This window comes from Martes martes, assembly GCF_963455335.1.
Source record: "Martes martes genome assembly, chromosome: 1".
In the NCBI taxonomy this organism is placed as follows: Eukaryota; Metazoa; Chordata; class Mammalia; order Carnivora; family Mustelidae; genus Martes; species Martes martes.
In genome coordinates, this window is record NC_137888.1 from 90,830,831 (window position 1) to 90,849,318 (window position 18,488).

An 18,488-nucleotide genomic window follows, 5' to 3' on the forward strand; every position below is an offset into this window, starting at 1 on the left:
TGGCAGTCACAGCCATGAAAGCGATTTCTAGTCTACCACTATAATTATTTAGATTAGTTATTTGATTTCCATTAATCAAAGGAAGAAAACTAAGTAACTGCAATATGCAACCAACTCTCTGCCTCTGACTTTAAAAATAATGTATTCTGGGTCTCCACTGACTTTTTTCATGTCACAAGTCTGGGCCTCTGTGTGAAAAATAGAGTCCAGGGCTGTATGTAAATGAGGTTTTCCACCCATAGGGGATCAGCTCTGTGAGACTCAGTAAGGATTTAAACAGCTACAAAGGATTTATTAAAGAGAAGAGTGCATCTATTACTGATTGGGATATTTTGAAAGAAAGGCACATTAAACAGCAATTTTTAAAAATAATGAAGTTAGTGAATCACAGTATCAGATGACTTTACTGCTGAAAAGAATCTTAAAGATCAAAGACTAACCCTCCTATTTACTGATAAAGCCAAGAGCTCTCTCTAGGACCACCTGGAATATCACAGCTTTTTGAAAGGATCTCAGTTCCACTGAACTTAAAGGTCACTAAAGACAGTATGTAATTGTTGCTTATATCCATGGTGTTTGCACAGTGCTAGGAACATACTAAACATTAAAGTATAAGTCTGTGTGATGAATTAATAAGTAACTATGAACAAACATGGTCAGGGATTTATGTTACACAAATCATACTCAAAGCTGGCTTTACCTGTTTTCAATAAGTTTGCATTAAAGTGGCCTAAACTGGTAATAATCTCTCTCTCTCTCTCACACACACACTCACACATACATACATACAACTGTAAGATACGGTTATTGATCTTTTAATACTTCTTGACAGCCTCTGTATATTCAGATGAAGAGGGGATATAAATATCTGAACACACCCTTCTTGCCATTTGGCAGATGGGTAAGTCACCAGCTGGAGTACAAATGTGTAGGATATTCAGTAGCCTGAACCTTTGTATCCTTATAGGTCTTTTATCTTCATTTTTGGAGCTGGTAGCATTTTTGGAGCTGGTAGTATCCCTGTGTCCTTGATACCCCAGACAATTTTTTTTCAGCTATACATTTTAATTTTTTCTCAAATGCCACATCTCCAAACAGGCATTTCTTGGGGTAGATTGATTTTTAGCAAGGCATTGATCTGTGTGAGTTGAGCCATCTAAAAAGGCCATAGCAAATCTAGGACAATAAGAGAAGTAAAGTAAATAATGATAGTGATGGACTATATAACCCATGGAATAAAATAAAGACCTATGAATCCATACTGATACAAATAAATAATTTGAATATATAACTAAAATGAGAGAAAAGGGATAGCTCTTTCTTACAGGAGAATTCCAATTAATGACTGTACAAAGAATTATGGAAATAGAAAAATCACCATTTGGCAAACAACCTGTTAATTGTTGCAGATAAGGATAATAATGGATGTGAAAATTAGTGGCCAAAAACATGTTGAGAAATAGGATATTTGCAGTCTTAATATATCTACCCACAAGATAGTTTTTAAAAATTTGGAGGAGGGACACCTGGGTGGCTCAGTGGGTTAAAGCCTCTGCCTTCGGCTCAGGTCATGATCTTGGGGTCCTGGGATCGAGCCCCGCATCAGGCTCCCTGCTCAGCGGGAAGCCTGCTTCCCCCCTCCCATTCCCTGTGCTAGTGTTCCCTCTCTCTCTCTCTCTCTCTGTGTCAAATGAATAAAATCTTCAAAAAAAAAAAAAAATTTGGAGGAGACCAGGGTGCCTGGGTGGCTTAGTTGCTTATGTGTCCGACTCTTGATTTTTGGCCCAGTACATGATCTCAGGGTCATGAGATTGAGCCCTGCATCAGGCTCTGCACTGGGAGTGGATCCTGCTTGGGATTCTCGCTCTCCCTCTTCCTCTACCCCCACCCCACCACCCACTCAAGTGCATGCATGCACTCTCTCTCTCTCTAAAATAAGTAAGAAAGAAAGGATAGAAGGTGGGAAGGGAGGGAGGGAGGGAGGAAGGAAGGAAGGAAGGGACTAAGGAGACATAACCGCTAAATGCAGTATGAGACCCTGGATAGAATCCAGGACCAGAAAAATGAAGTGGAATAATTGGAAATTTGAATAATGTTTATACATTAGTTAATAGTAACATATCAAAGTTAATCTCCTGGTTTTGATGATTGTGTATCGGATATAAGTAAGATGTTAACATTTGGGGAAACTAGGTAAACTAGGTAAAGGCTTTATGGGAACTCTACTTTTTTTCAATGTCTTTGTAAGTCTATAATTATTTCAAATTAAAATTCAAAAGTATTCTTTTTTTTTTTTTAAAGATTTTATTTATTTATTTGTCAGAGAGAGTGAGCACAGGCAGACAGAGTGGCAGGCAGAGGTAGAGGGAGAAGCAGGCTCCCCGCTGAGCAAAGAGCCCGATGTGGGACTCGATCCCAGTACCCTGGGATCATGACCTGAGCCGAAGGCAGCCGCCTTACCAACTGAGCCACCCAGGCGTCCCCAAAAGTATTCTTTAAAGTAAATAAAAAGGCAATCACACTTTCTGATATTTGGATAGACCTTTATAAAAGAAACTTAAGAGATAGGGAAGTTTTTTGATCCACACCTGACATAGGAAATACATGCCAGCCATTTCATTGATTTGCCTAAGGCTGCCCATTATGAAACCAGGTTTCTGTTAGATCCCATTTTTCCCACTGTTGCCCCTTTGTTCTCATAACCACTTCACAAAGGAGGTGGAGAAGGCATTATTGTTATTCCCACTTAGTAGACTTGGAAACAGCAAAAGGAAAAGTTTCGCTGTTTAGTTAGTGGTAGTTAGAACTTAAGTTCACGCTTCCCACTCTTAATCCAGTTTCTTTTCATTCATATCCCTCAAACATAGCTATTTCTCTGTTACTCTCGTTCATCTGACATATTTGTTTAGAATCTTCTAGTCAAAACTCCGCACTAAGGACTATGCTTACAAAAGTGGAAATGACTTTCGGGGGACCAGCTTCGGTGAGATAGTTATGAAGCAATAGAAGTTAACCAGGGGGAGAGGGCTAGAAATACCATTCTAAGCAGGAACCATAATAACTCAGCCTTCAAAGATGGCAGCAAGTACAACAGAATTGGCCTTGAACCCCAGCATCCTCAAGGTCCCATTTATTACTTCTCTGTAAACATTTAGTGCCCATGCACCAGTGAAAGGCCACGTACGGACTATTGAAAAGTAAACTTTAATTTCTTCATATTAACTTTGCTCTGGGGGTTGTTTTAGAATCTACTTACATTGTGCTTCACTGGCAAGCTTAAATTAATCTTGCTGCCTGAATATCTCTGTAGTCCAGCTGGCTACACTCATCAATTCCTCTGTGTGGTGCCATCCATCGGATCTTACTAAAGTTATAATGGTTCTGGGGGGAGAAGAGCCAGTCACCAGCTAGACAACTAAAGTCAAGAGAAGATGCACCTACCTGGCTTTGCAACTTGTCATAAGCTCTCCCGACACCAACGCTGTGAAGGCAACTGAACAGAGGATAAGTCAGGCCTCCAGTCCTTCCACACTATTCCTGGGTTGAAAATTCATACGCTGGCAACAGGAGATTCTTCAGTTCCGGTAGTCTTGCTCTAAATTGTGTAGTGTGTGTGTGTGCATGTGCACGTGTGAGCTCACGCATGTGTGGTCTTGACTGCTTTAAAATCCTTAATCTGCTTAAACCATATGGATTATTGAAGTGGAACATCTCTCCAGTATTTATCTAATCTGACCAAAGGTTATACAGTTCAAAGGATCTGAATTTGCCTTTCCTTCATTGGTTTCACACCATGTGTTCTCATTAGCCTGTGCAGGGGATGAGTTCAACGTCATGATGATTTAAGGTGTTAACATTTAAGTTTTATTCACCACAGTTCGACAAAGAACAGTGGCTAAGGTCAGGGAGAATACCAGATGATTAATCTCTGAATGGTGAGTAGTCTTGAATCTTTAGCTTTGGAGTGCCATTGTTTTGATAGCATATGGGATATATGCATCTGTATTTCAGCAATATTTAATACCAGTACAGCTGCCGAGACACAATTAGTACAGATGAACTCTTTGCTTGTACAAGAGCCCTCTTCAGCCTAACCCCGAACAGGGAAAAACAATGCTGCTTTTGTGGTTTCCTCAGGTACGATTTTCTTTTTGTTCTGAGCCTGCCTTCAGGAATTTGAGCGATAGACTTTTGGGATCACAATTTTGTTATGTTTATTCATTGCAGGATTAGCCACTGATTTGCAACACCTTTAGGTCTTGAAGAATCCGAATAACAAACAAAAAGTTCAGGGCTGGCAATTTCAGCGTGTTAAACTATTAATTGGCCCCAGATTAAAAACTTTGTGGGCCTCTACTTAATGACTGAGTAATTTGCCCAGATTCTCTGTTTAATAAAATTAAAGTCCCAATTGTATCAGCTTCCAAGTATATCATTAACTGTATTAGTATAAAAGCTTTAAGCCATGTTAGCCTACAAATTTGACTGATGTGTTAGGGTGGAGAAAGGGTGAGTAATACCTGTATTATCTGACTTACATTTGTCTTTAAATAGTGTGTTATCTTTCAGCCAAAATTACTTGATCTACATTAACCCTCTAACACTTACATATTCTACTGATGTCCTAATTTCATAAGACATTAGAGTGATTTCTGTTGCATAAATGATAGCTTTCATTGCTTATAAAATGTGCTTAGACACACTCAATAATGCCTTCTTCAAACTTATATTGCATTGATTACATCTGGCAGTCCCATATGGTGAAACTTAGTTACAACCCTTCCAATTAAATTATGGTTGGAAACCCACTTGTGGGGTGCAGCTCAGCGATCTACTAAATTCCTCAATGACATTCAGAACATGAAATAATTTTGAGAGAATAAATTTACAGTACAAGTGGGAGCAGAGAAGAAGGTTTTCAATCTGTATTAATTTATTTTTCAAAATTCATTACTTGCACAGTTTACTTTCCAAGCTAATTCTAACCAAAGATGAGTAACGCTGCTTTGGCAAGAGTATGTGCATAAGATATTTCCATATGTTTAAGCAGAAATACCAAGTTCAGTGCTTCTATATGAGTAAACGCAGTGAAAAATGTTCTGAAGGCAGGTTCTCTAGCACCTGCTCCCCGGCTTGTTCACAGCTAATGACCTTGCATCCTCTACCATGGAGAAAAGGGAAGCCATTAAAAATCTTCCAGCCTCCTGCTACCATAGCTCCCCAACTAAAAGCATCTGTACCCACATACTTTTGCCCTGAGCTTCTAGGCAAGGCCACCCCCTACCTGGACACAGGCGCTCATCCTCTCTCCTTGAAGCACCACTTCCGCAGTTCCCTCTCCTGAAACCATCAATCCCCCATCTCTTGGAGCACTGCTACTAGGAGACCAGCATCCTGTTTTCTCTTGTACTTCAAACAAGCAGGGTGTCTGCTCCATCCAGCTACTGCTAGATTTCTCTGTTTTTCAGAGGGGCTATCTTTGCTCAGTTCCTAGACCCTCTCTTCTCATTCCTCCGTAGCTACCCGCTCTCCTCCTCACCCTCTCCATTCCGCCTGAGTTGGTTTCTTGCTAATCTTGGGACCAAACAGACACACTCCTTCCTCAGGCATGTGCTCTTGCTAATCCCCGGCCTCTGGCTCTAGTTATCAAGGGCTTGAAGGGGCTTCCTTGGAGGCTTTGTCCAGAAATCAGCTAATCAGTGAAGCTTTCCTCATATTTTTTATTTAAAACTACAAAATAATATAAGATGAAAATAAGGAGACAAACTATAAAAAATGTTGAACTCTAGGAAACAAACTGAGGGTTGCAGGAGTGGAGATGGGCTGGGGGAAGGGATAATTCGGTGATGGGCATTAAATGTAATGAGCACTGGGTATTATATGCAACTGATGAATCACTAAATTCTACCTCTGAAACTAATAAAAAAAGAAAATAAAACTGCAATATGCCTTGTCAGCCTCTCACTCTCTCATTTCCTTGTGCTGAGTTGTCCCCACCCCCCATGCCAGGATATTTATCACATTCTAAAATACTATATAACTTATTATATTTTCTAAATAAACTCCATTACAGGGATTTTTGAGGATTTGAGTGTCAAAAGGCTACGTTGATATAGGTCTCCTTTACAAACAATCCAATGACCCACAAGGCGGGACTGTTGAGGGAAAGCCGCCTGGGCTTTGAGAGTAACCCTGAGTTTCTACTCACTGCAAACAGGATGGTCTTAGGCTACCTACCTTCTCCAAGTCTCAGTTTGCTCCTCTGTGTGTGGAGATACTATACCTAAATCATCCATTTAGCAGATATTGAGGGCAGACAGACCAAGCAATGCACTAGGCGGGGATAGTCCCCGGGGAGACAGATGTGATTTCACCCTCATGGAGCTTGCTGTCTGGAGAGGAGGACGATATTCAGGATAGTCAACCATCATCTTAGAAACAGACATGAACATAGCAGCCCATCACCTTGTAAAGGAGTGAGTGAAGGAATTTGTGAAGTACCTCGTTGTCATCAGCACTCCACTATTTCCTCCTCCTCGGTTCCTCTCACCTCCGCCCCTTTTCACCTCAGTTCCACTGACAGGCGTATCCTCGTTGGTATCTTAACAACTTGATTTTCATACTTAAGTACGTCAAACAGTCCCCTGAAATACCTCTTGAAAATACTGGCGCTAGAATTTCTGATTCAAGAGGTTGGTGATACAGCCCCCTGGCCTGGGCTTTTCCTCCTCTCCCGGGAAATTCCGATGGGGAAGTCCCCCAACCACACACTGGAAAGTGCTGATTTAGAGAAATAGTTTTATTAGCTCCCTTTTTAATACTAGGTTATAAAAACATTTTAGAGTCATGTCATTCTGAATAAATTATGCTTCCCCAGAACCCATTTAGTCTGGGACTTTTGCCTCGCATTAATGATATTAATGATCCTTAGAGGCTACACACACACACTATCTCAGTCTTAAAGTAACTGGCCCCTCTGAGGACACCTTTTGTTGCCTAGTAGAGTATTTGTTGCAAAAAAATACCTGAGGAGTGTTAAAATGCTGTCCATGTTCATTGCTAAAAAGTGAGGAACATCAAAGAGAAGCATAACCCCACAAGAAAATTGAAGAGAGAGCCTCCCTGCCACAGACATTGCAACGAGCCATCAAAAGATGATGCTGACTGCTGCCGTTACTAAACCATGCAGATTCAAATATGAGCGTAATTTCATTTCATTAACATAATTACGTTAAGGCAAGTAATTTTGAAATATGACGTGTTCTGTGATAAGGTCATAAACCCACAGAACTATTCCTTGGTGAGTAATCACAAGGTAAGTTAGGTTTTATTCAATTCAGAATTATTGAAGACTGGAAAATCTGACCTGTGGGTTGAAAACCAAAAGCACACCAATGACAATTTATTATTTGTCTTTTAAACTACAGTCATATCATGGTTAGTTCTGTCTCAGGAGAAATTTGTTTTTCTGTGCAATTGAGTTTTCCAGACAAATGAAATGTATCTTGGTAAATATCCCAATATTTTGTTTCTGATGGCTTATGGTAGTTTATCAGACATACATCAGACATCCCCTATGGAGGGATATACTGAACAGAGAAAGAATTATTTTTGAGATGGCTGAAGGGCATCCTCATGAATATCTTACACTGAGTGCTGCAGCAATGCCATGATTCTCACAGGAAATGTGCCTAGAGTAAATCGTGCTAGGCTTTAACTCTTTATCAGATCTGCATAGGCTTTCATTGACTGTAGAACAACATCTTCTGTGGCTTCTTCCTAAAGAGTGTATGCCTGTTTCTTTTTTCTTTTTTTTTTTTTAAGATTTTTATTTATTTATTTGACAGAGAGAGATCACAAGTAGGCAGAGAGGCAGGCAGAGAGAGAGGGGAGGAAGCAGGCTCCCTGCCAAGCAGAGAGCCCGATGCGGGATTCGATCCCAGGACCCTGAGATCATGACCTGAGCCAAAGGCAGAGGCTTAACCCACTGAGCCACCCAGGCGCCCCTGCGCCCCTGTATGCCTGTTTCAAGCACTCTTTTACTCTATTTTTTTCCTTTTAATTGCTAATGATGGGGAACCAAATCAAAACAAACATTTCTGTTAGGATTGTATTTAGAATAAAAGTAAGCATTCTGGAGTAGGGATCAAGGAATGCCCTGCTGAGTCAAGTATACAAGCTTCAATATAAAATGTGTATTTTTATGGATTTTTATTTTTGACTATTTTTAAAAACTTAAAGATTTTGTTTGTCCTACTTTTTCCATTGCATTCTGGATTAGAGAGATCATCTGATGTTGTGAACTTTGTGTGAGACAGAACCGTAACACCAATCCTACAGATTACTGGAGTATTCTAGAATTTCTGGGAGGTTACTGCTTTTTTGCCCCAACCATTTTTTTTCTACGAGTCAGATGACCTTAGGGTCATTCTTAAATTTTTAGGGTTAAGGCCTTAATATTACTTTTATCAATCCGATATGTAATGCATGGTACCTCAGCGTAGTTTTACATTTAAATATAATCAAAAAGTTTGACCATATTTTTCTGTGTTTAAGAGCATTTTAAAGATCTTTTAGGTGAAAGATCTATTCATGTCCTTTGACCAATTTTCTATAGAACCTTTGTTGGTTTTTTTGGTTTATAGAGGTCTTATGTAAAGTAGGAAAATTTCACTTTATCTGTAATTTAATATTTTTTACTTTGCTACTTGCCTTTGACTTCACTCATGTGGTTTTGCCGTAAAGACTTTTTATTTTTGCCTATAGTCATATTACTCTTTTCTTTAATGGCTCCCAGTCTTTGCCACACTTTGGCCTTTTCTAATAAAACATTGTGTGTATATAACACTTCTTTAAAATAGTACATATACACATATATATACATATAATATACACAGATGTAACATATATACACATGTGTATATTTACATGTTTTATGTATGGAAAATATATGTGTATTTGTGTATACTTATATATGAATGTATTTATAAGTTACCAGGATTTCTCTTTGGAATTTCAAAGCTTCAATTTTCATTTTTAAAGTTTGTCACATCTAGTATTTATTTTGATTTAAAGTGCAAAGTACTTATCTTTATTTTTTAACATATAGTTTGTTCTTCTAACACCAGTTAGTACTTACTGAATGATCTCTTATTCCACTGATTGGACATGCCAACTTTTATCATATACTAAATTATATTTCTCAACACCCCTTCTAATATTATAGTTTTTAAATGTATTTTAGTATCTTATCACTGTTATTTTTTTCCCAGAAATTTTTTTTGTTATTCTTCCGTAATTTTTTCTATGTGAACTTTAGAATGGCTTGTCTAATTTTTAAAGGTTGCTATTTTTATTGGAATTGCACTAAATATATAGAGTAATAATATCTTTATGATCTTGAATATTCCTAAGAATAAGGTGTCCATTTCCATTTATCCTAGTCATTTCCCCCATTGTCTTATAATACAATATATGATTTTTAAAGTTAGTTTATTTCAACCAGCATCCAAATGAAGGCCAGGCATTGCAATCTATTGATATGTCTCTTTGAAACCACTGGCTTCTTGCCTCCCCAGCTCTCCCTGCCCTTTACTCCTGTATTTTATTTGTTGAAACTGAATCGGTTGTACTGTGGAGTTTCCCATGGCCTGGATCTTGCTGACTGTACCCCAGTGGTGGTGTTTAACATGTTCATCTGTCCTTATTTTAGGAAGAGTGTTACATAGAAGATGAAACATTCTAGTCTTTTTTTCTATTTCCTGGCAGTATTTCAATTTTTCTTTTGTATAGGTCTTTCTAAGGATATTCCTGGGTTTTTAATCATAAAACTTGGATGGAGGGCAGTTAGGCAATATTGATCAAAATTACAAGTACTTGTGCCTTTTGACCTAGCAATTTAACTTCAAGGAACTTAGCCTGAAGAGATAATTGCACACCTGTGAAATGATATATTTCTGAAATTAGTCAATACCTCATTATTTGTAATAGCAAAAGATTGTAGTAATCTAAATTCCCATTGGTAGGGGACTAATTGAGTAAATTATAGCATAGCCATACAGTAAAATGCTGTGAAGCTGCTAAAAATATAAGTAAATAAAATGAGGATACTCTTCATGTATGACAGCAAATAGTTTTCAAGATATGTTGCTAAATGAAAAAGTGAGGTTGCCAACCACCATGTAAAGGAAGTTTATTATGTTAATACTTCTGTAAGGAGGAAAAGGGGAAAATATATATACTGTCTGTACATAAGATTTCTCTGGATGATAACATTTGTTGTTTCCACCAAGAGATACTGGCTGACTAGGGGATAGGAGATAGTGGGTCTTCACTATAAGCCTTTTGATATCTTTTGAATTTTGTTGCCTATGAATGTTTTACCAATTTAGCTTTTTTTAATTAAAAAAGCTGAAGGAATATAATATACTATATAGCAGATTAATATCCTAATTAATATATTTTATACCTAAAGCCAGTTGTAGCATTATTTGGCAAACATAGGGTCAATATGTTAAAGGGAGTGAGATTTCATCTAAACATTATGAGCTACCTTACCATCATGGAAGCCAATCAAACACTAAGATATCTCACATACACATACACACAGAAACACAAAGCTGACGCACACACAAGGAATTTAAGCAGAGTCAGTCTTGCGGAGGGAATTCCTGCATTCAACTAGAGAAGTGGACCGAGTGACCTCTAAATCCCATCCAACTGGCACAGCAATGCACAGTAAAAATACGTTGGACTGGGATGGGGATGGGTGGCTCAGTTGTGTAAGCAGTCAACTCTTGATTTTGGGTCAGGTCATGATCTCAGGATCCCAAGACTGAGCCCCACATCGGGCTCTAGCTCAGCACAGAAACTGCTTGTCCTTCTCCCTCACCCTCTGCCCCTCCCCTGCTCTCTCTCCTCTCCAATAAATAAATAAAATATTTTTAAAAAGGTAGAATGGGATTTGAAGCCTTCAAATAGAAGAGCAGATCCCCATTTCATGCCTTAGTAAGCCATGTGAACCTGGTAAAATATCTTAAACTGACCATGTTTCAGTTTCTTAATCTTCAAAATGAGGTTACCTTCCAAGTTACTTTGTTATGAGGATTAGCAATAATTTTGTACAAGTATGTATAGATGACTAGTAATTATGTATAGATGGCTAGTCCATTATATGATTTTACCTCTAGAAGTCCCTGAATTGGTCTCTGGGGAGAAAACTGAGGTAAGAGGATCTATTTTATAGGAAGAATTTCTCTTCTCATTTTAAAACTTAGATATTCCTAGCATGTTCCTGAATTTTATTAACAATTCCCTAGTCTTCAAGCTCCTAGACTCTCACTTGTAGATTCTCAGGCAGTACTTGAAATGAGAAAATATGACAGCATATCCCGTCCTGGTTGAGTAGCCTCTCTTGAGCTTAACTGAGGTTGAGCTTTGACTCTCGTTTTTCTTATTGGGACTGTAACTGTGTATTTAAAAGATTTATCTATAGATGTGTTTCACTGTAAAACCCACATTGTAAAATCTACGAAGCTCATACCCCACCCTTCAGTCATTCTCTGCAGGGCCAATTATCTGTATGTATTTTTTTAAAAGTCAGCTTGAGAGAACGAATTCATTTTATTCTAACTTACTTATGGACAAGTCGTTTGCAAAAAAGACCCTGACACATTATCATGGAGTCCTAAAAATATTCTCTGAAATTTCTCTGACACACCTAGCTTTAAATTTCAATAATCCTTAAGACATGTAAGAAGCGGCCCCCAAGTGAACAAAGTGAAAAGCCGACATCCTCGCCTTCATTTCACCATGACGCCCCCGCCATCTTCCAGTGGTTAACTAAGGAGAGTGACACATCCTCGCGAGGTGCCAGGGTAGTGAGCACTGGTGCTCAGCGTAAGATCCATAAACTATCCCTCCCGTTGTACCCGCCCAACCATAGGAAAAGCCTTGAGTTGGCTGTGTACGAAGCTTGATAAGGGACAGTTTCCTGTCAGTAAGGATGACTAAACTTAGAAGAGATTCAGAAGAAAATAATTACATCCATGTCTCTCCAGGTCTCTGAAAATGAGAGGGGTTGATTACTAGTTAGATTGCTTGAAACTGCTTTGTGGAGAGGTACACTATCTCCTCAAATTTCTTTTTCTTCTCTCTCTCTCTCTTTTTTCCTATCTGACATTAACATTGGCTTATTTCCTTAATTCATCTTTCTACACACTTCCTAAAGCTGTTACTGTATTGTGAATGTGGTTCTGAAAATTACAGGGAAGTGTAACCAGAACACTTTCATGGAGACTTTTTTATATCTTCTTAATGTTTTACTTGTTTGCCCACACTCTGCAATAAAAATTACAAGTTGCCTTTTCAGACATTTGACAGTGATGAACAGGAAGAGGAAACCAAACTTTTTTTTAGAAATCCCCCTATTACAATGTGTGTGGCAGGTTTATAAATAGAGTTAACAGGTGGATGTTTTCAGGTAACATTAATATAACATTAGTCAGTAACAAGATGATTTTATATTTTCATTTATAGGAGTATTAAAAAACAAAGCAATAAAATTATTTTTTGACACATTCTTTCTCACTTTCATTTTCCCCATAGTAGTCCTGCAAAAGACTGTCTAGTAAATAATGTAGGTAACTTAATTTCCCCAGGGTACAGTAAGTAAGCCACAAGTATTTTTTTTTTCTTTTAAAGAAAGAGCCACCTAATTTAGGTTGGTGTTTTGTGTCAGAGAGTTCTTTCTGTCCGTTTCTAGCATTTCTAGCACAAAGTGAAAAGAATTCTAAAAGAAAATCATAATAAATTTTTTCCAGATTTCTAAACTAGTATGTATCTTAAAAATGTGAGATATGATGACTTTTCAAAACACCGAAATTTCTGTATGAAATAAAATGTAGCAAAACAGCATACAAAATTTCTAATCTTTAGTCTGACACACAGTAAATTCTCACTAAATAGTAGGTTGAAGCATATGAACATGCCAATATTTGACCACTTTGGCTTATAAAAACAGCAATTTCACAAAATTCAGCCTAATGTTAATATCCTTCTATAATCATCTTGGTGTCAGAAACCTATGAGTGTAGAGGCACCAGGGTGGCTCAGCCAGTTAAGCAACTGCTTTTGGCTCAGATCATGATCTCCAGGTCCTGGGATACAGCTCCATTCTGGGCTCGGGGGAGTCTGCTTCCGCCTCTGCCCCTCACCTGGCTCATGCTCTCCCACACTCTCTCTCTCTTTCTCTCAAATAAACAAAATCTAGAAAGAAAGGAAGGAAGGGAGGAAGAAAGGAAGGAAGGAAGGAAGGAAAAAAGAAAAAAGAAAATGAGCTTACACCATTTTACTAAAAGAGCCCTTGGGTCTTGGGAATATTATCGTTATTAGCCAAGATATGAAAATAGCTTTGTGTGGTCTCAACAGACACCGAGGCAAAGTGAAACTAAGCATTTCACCTCTGGAGAGTTTAGGGATGTCCTCAAACCCTCACACATAATCTTATAAAATAAAGAGGTTAAAGCTAAAAGAGAAAAATAACAAGAGCTGCAAAGGCTCTTAAAGCTAAGACAGTAAAATAGTAGCAAGAGACGGAGAATTCAAACAAGACAGAAACACTATAAATATAACCAAATATAATTTAATATATATTTATATAATAAATATATATAATATATATTATATAATAAATATATTTATATAAGAAATTATATTTAATATAATTTAATATAAATATAAATGCCTTGTATCTGGGCTATTTCATGTGTATGGCCAACAGCCCTATCTACTACTGTCCTCTGTTAGGGTATCATCACATAATACTGTACTTACAGTTCTGACTCTGCATTATCAAGATAGGTTAAAACTGGCTTTGAATGCTCAGAAAGTCTTTCTGTGAGAATTTTTTTCTTTAAATAATTTCTCTGGCTATTTTACCCCCTTTCCCAGCCCTTCAGTATATATTCAAGGATTAGCGAATGATTGGAGGGTTATTTAGGCTAATACTCCCTCCATGGACAAAGTAATTGAGAAGCAACCTTATATCTGAGTATTTTCAAATTTTCAGGGACATAGCCAGCTTTTGAAAGCTTTATTACACAAGCAATATTTTAATATTGAGAAATTAGAAATTCCAATATTGTTAAAGTTCTGAATAAAAAGCTGGAAGTCTCTGTAAAGACTGTATATCTCATACATGAAGGAAAATATCACAAAAGCATGTCTCTTGCCTCACCCTGTTATCTTCTGTATCCCTAGCACCTAGTACAGGACCTGGTATGTAGTTGTCAAGAATAAGTAGTTACTGAATGAATGAATGATTGAATGCATGAATGAGTGAGTAAATTAAATTCTAGGTATTGCATTCACTTTTAAAATTTATATATTTTTAAGCATCTATAGTAGCTCATTAAGCATCCTTGGTGTACAAGAAATTGCTCGGTACAGATGACTCTGTTTCCTCACCTATAAAATGAGGGTCTGGTCAAGGTGTTTCCAGCAGAAACATTCTGCAGTCTTTTAAACAGCTAAGCCCATAGGCTGGGTAAGAGCAATCAGCAGGGATTTCTTAAAGCATTAATGGGTAAGCTAAGACCATTAATGCCTGGCTTAGTTCCGAAATGGCCTTGAGCCACACATGACCTTGATTGATGATGACTTTTTAACCCGTCTCTCTGAAACTACTCTCTGAATCTTGCCTCAGGGCTTGTGTGTCCCTTGTTTAGCTCTCCTGACAGTATTGCAAAGGAAGTCATTCATTGGCAAGGACAAAGTCTCCCTGCTTGTGCCAAACAGAATTATTTATTACCACTTTTTGGAAAGCCCAAGTCACATTTCCAGCAGGGCTGGGATCTGCCAGCTTACTGATGCTTGTTGGTGTTGCCTTTATTTTCCCTGTAGTCACCTGCTTTAATCAAAAGCCTTTGGAATTCCAAATGGAGCCTCTTTATCAATTGAGATCTCTTGAAGAAAAAGAGTGTGTTTACAAATAAAACAACTTGCGTAAGGAGACATGTTTTATGGAGTTCATGCTACTAACTTTCCTGTTTTTGTTTTAAATAAGAACCAATGTTATGAAGAATGGATCTATTTGGCCTACTTCTAGTGCTCCATTGTCAAATATGGTAACCATGAGCCATAAATGGCTATTGAAATTAATTAAAATTCAATAAAATTAAAATACTTGTTTCTCAGTTGTATTGGCCACACTACAAATACCCAGTAGCCACAAGTGACAAATGGCTACCTTATTGGACGAGTACACATGTGCAATGTTTATGTCATTGCAGAGAGTTCTACTGGACTGCATTTTTCTAACTTTTTTTGAAGGCCACAAAATAATTGAGTATTTTGGTTTTTGATTTTAGAAATTTGTTATGGCCTAACATGGGAAAATGTTTGACTAGAGACTTACTTATTCATCATCTATTCATTAGGTCAAACAATTTCCCAAGAGGTTATCTTTGTTGTGAAATGTTCTCAAAAGTTTATAACCCTTATCTCCTCCTAGTTGGAAGATGTTTGGCACCAAAAATCTCCAAAGCTCCTTGTAAGGCTTGGGTATCAGCAAGGAAAGGAACTCTTGTGAGTCATGCCCATCTTCATTCCAATTAGCCCCCCTCTTATTGCTAAGGAATTCAGACTTAATATATTTATATTTACCAAAACGTTTTAAAAATTCTGGGGAGTTTTAGCACATCTTCCCTTGGTTGTTTCTCAACATTTCCAGGACTGGTTAGTCCCTAAATGAGCAGACCACCATAGACTATTCCAGGCCTAATCTTCCTCTTGGATGCAGGATGCATGCAAAACACCCAAGAATTTTAGACCTGGAGCACTGCCAGCTCGGTGCTTGCTGCTATGTGATCAGTAGTTCAAAGCCACAGAGGTCTACTAAATCATTTTGGAGTACCAGTGATACAGTACTAATTCAACCAACAATTAAGGAATATTCAGTGATTAAGAAAAGACTAATATTCTAGTTCCTTCCTACTCTGATTACCAGATTATCCCATGAAAATAACCATTTGTTTAAAAGAAAAATTTCTAACTGTAAGGAATTTTAAAACTAGTTAAAGGATAATTATTTCTAAAAGGTATAATCTTGACTCTCAAACAAATATAAAATTAACAGATATCAAAGATTTTATTTAGTTCATTAACTAATGAGAGATCAGTAGGCTGTTACAACTAATTCATTAAAGAATCCAAAAAGCAGATGAATATGTAAACTCATGAGGAATACTAAAACACATCTGCTTACTAGATGCAGAACTGGTCAATATCCACAGGGCAATAATCAATTGTATTCAATCATACATGTACACTGCACATTTTTGTAGACAAGAATCATTTGCATCACTATCAATTATCTTTAACTTAGAGAACTGTGAAGTTGTTCAAAGACGACAAAGGGCCCAAAACTCATAGTCAGATACCCTGGAAGGCTATGTTCTAGGTAATTCATAGGTTTTCATTGAAGACATCCAGTAATCATCTTGGTCCATTTTCAAGTCTTTTATAATTTTTTCTGGTAAATTACATACCTGTAGCTTACTGTCTCCATAGTTCTGTCCTTTTACTGTACCTGGCCATTTACTCCTTATTATTTTTTTTAAAGATTTTTATTTATTTATTTGAGAGAGGGACAGTGAGAGAGAGCATGAGAAGGGGGAAGGTCAGAGGGAGAAGCAGACTCCCCGTGGAGCTGGGAGCCTGATGCGGGACTCGATTCCAAAATCCCGGGATCATGACCTGAGCCGAAGGCAGTCGCCCAACCAACTGAGCCACCCAGGTGCCCCCATTTACTCCTTATTTAAGAGATACCCATAACCTTTCCTTTTTGCTTAATTCAATAGAACAGGAAAAAGAACATAAAGATGCGGGGTTTTTTGCAAAATGTAAGAGAGTATAGAAAAAATCACAGTGGTCTAGATAGCTGGGGGGAGAAGCAAAAGAAAGAGAAAACGGAAGAATCCTAATTTCATAGATGTTGTGATTACAGAATTAACCCTCCTGCGCTTTATCTCCTCAGTTCTGGCCCCTTGGTTTTAAAATACATCTCAATTTAAGTAGCATCTTCTTTTTAGGGAAAAAGGACATTTTAAGAAGAAAAATGTATAGTTCTTTTTAAAATACAGCACAATGTGTCTTTATTTATATGCTAGCATATTATGCCCTTAATAAGTAAGATTTTAAGTCGGAGCCTTCTTTTCATCCTTCTGAATCACTTCTGGCCATTGTTTATCAGGCACATGACATGTTACTTTTCATAATGCATTTTTTGATAAAAACTTTTAGCACCTTTGTGATTGAAAATATAATCTTAAGGCATTTCAAAGACCACTGGTGTATTCTCTCCATTTCCATTTGATTATTTGACTACTCCACCTCCACACCCCTCCACACCTTCACACAGCTAATTTCAAAGTTATCAGGAAGTTGTCGGCAACCTAACTCCTGAGTAAAAGTCCTTCACAAAGCATGCGTGGATCACTCACCTTTCCTGGCTTTGAAAGCACTGGGATTTATATTGAGAGACTGGCAAATTCTTCTGCCTCTCATTGTGCTGCTTGGCATCCAACAGACGGTTCTTTTGTATATATCCCAAGGACAAGAGATACATCTCCTTGCACAAATTCATTTTATTCGTGGATCCTTTGTAAAATACTCGGTTGTCGTGTTACAAGAGAATCGGTCGGTTCATTTCTCGAGTGACAAATATTTGCATCACTTACAGTCAACTTACATCCTCCCCTCTGTTCGCTGGCTCCGTCGCCCTTTTTCCTTTCAGTGCTGACATACAATACAGTGCTACTGAGGACAATTCTGGGTCCAAGTTTGAGCAAAAATTTGACTGTGTGAGGCAGCACCAATGAAAATAAGGCGACTGGGGAAACAAAGATAAACAAATAGCCAAAAGTTTACTCTCTTCCAGGCTATGATGCTTCCACAGGAAATGATCACAGTGGCGCAGCTTACATCTCTGAGGATCGACTGGTTTCTTTGGACATTGATCATGAAATTTATTCTGATTTCTAGAGAGTTAAAATTGGGAATGGAGAGGTGCATTTCATATGTTGCGGTTGACGAAATTTGGTAAATTACATGTTGCTAAAATACAGATTGTTTCACAAGGTCATGACTCCTCATATACATATATATATATATATATATATATATATATATATATGTATGTATGTATAAATTTTATTTATTTATTTGAGAGAGTGAGAGAGCACGAGTAGGAGGAGGGGCAGAGGCAGGCCCCAAATCGGACTCCGTGCTGAGCAAAAAGCCTAGTGTGGGGCTCAATCCCAGGACGTTGGGATCATGACCTGAGCTGAAAGCAGACATTTAACCACCTAAGCCATCCAGGTGTCCTGGTCATGACTCCTTTTTTGTGTGTGATAAATTCTTTGACAAGTTTTCCAGCTTCACTGCTACTGATTTAGGTCAGTCATTTCTCTTAGTAAATCAGAGAATAA

General features: G+C 37.8%; 2 protein-coding genes across 3 annotated transcripts in view; one reads left to right on the forward strand and one right to left on the reverse strand.

The window, feature by feature from the left end:
* Positions 1–18,488, reverse strand: part of PDCD10 (programmed cell death 10) — a 106,237-nt gene that overhangs the window by 63,967 nt on the left and 23,782 nt on the right. The window contains exon 2 of one of the 2 annotated variants that reach the window (XM_080800803.1): positions 17,502–17,890. The exons of the other annotated variant lie outside the window; for it this stretch is intronic. The gene's annotated coding sequence lies outside the window, so the exon portion shown is untranslated. The remainder of the gene's footprint in view (positions 1–17,501; positions 17,891–18,488) is intronic. 2 annotated transcript variants of the gene reach the window in all.
* Positions 1–18,488, forward strand: part of SERPINI1 (serpin family I member 1) — a 73,056-nt gene that overhangs the window by 20,973 nt on the left and 33,595 nt on the right. The window lies entirely within an intron of this gene.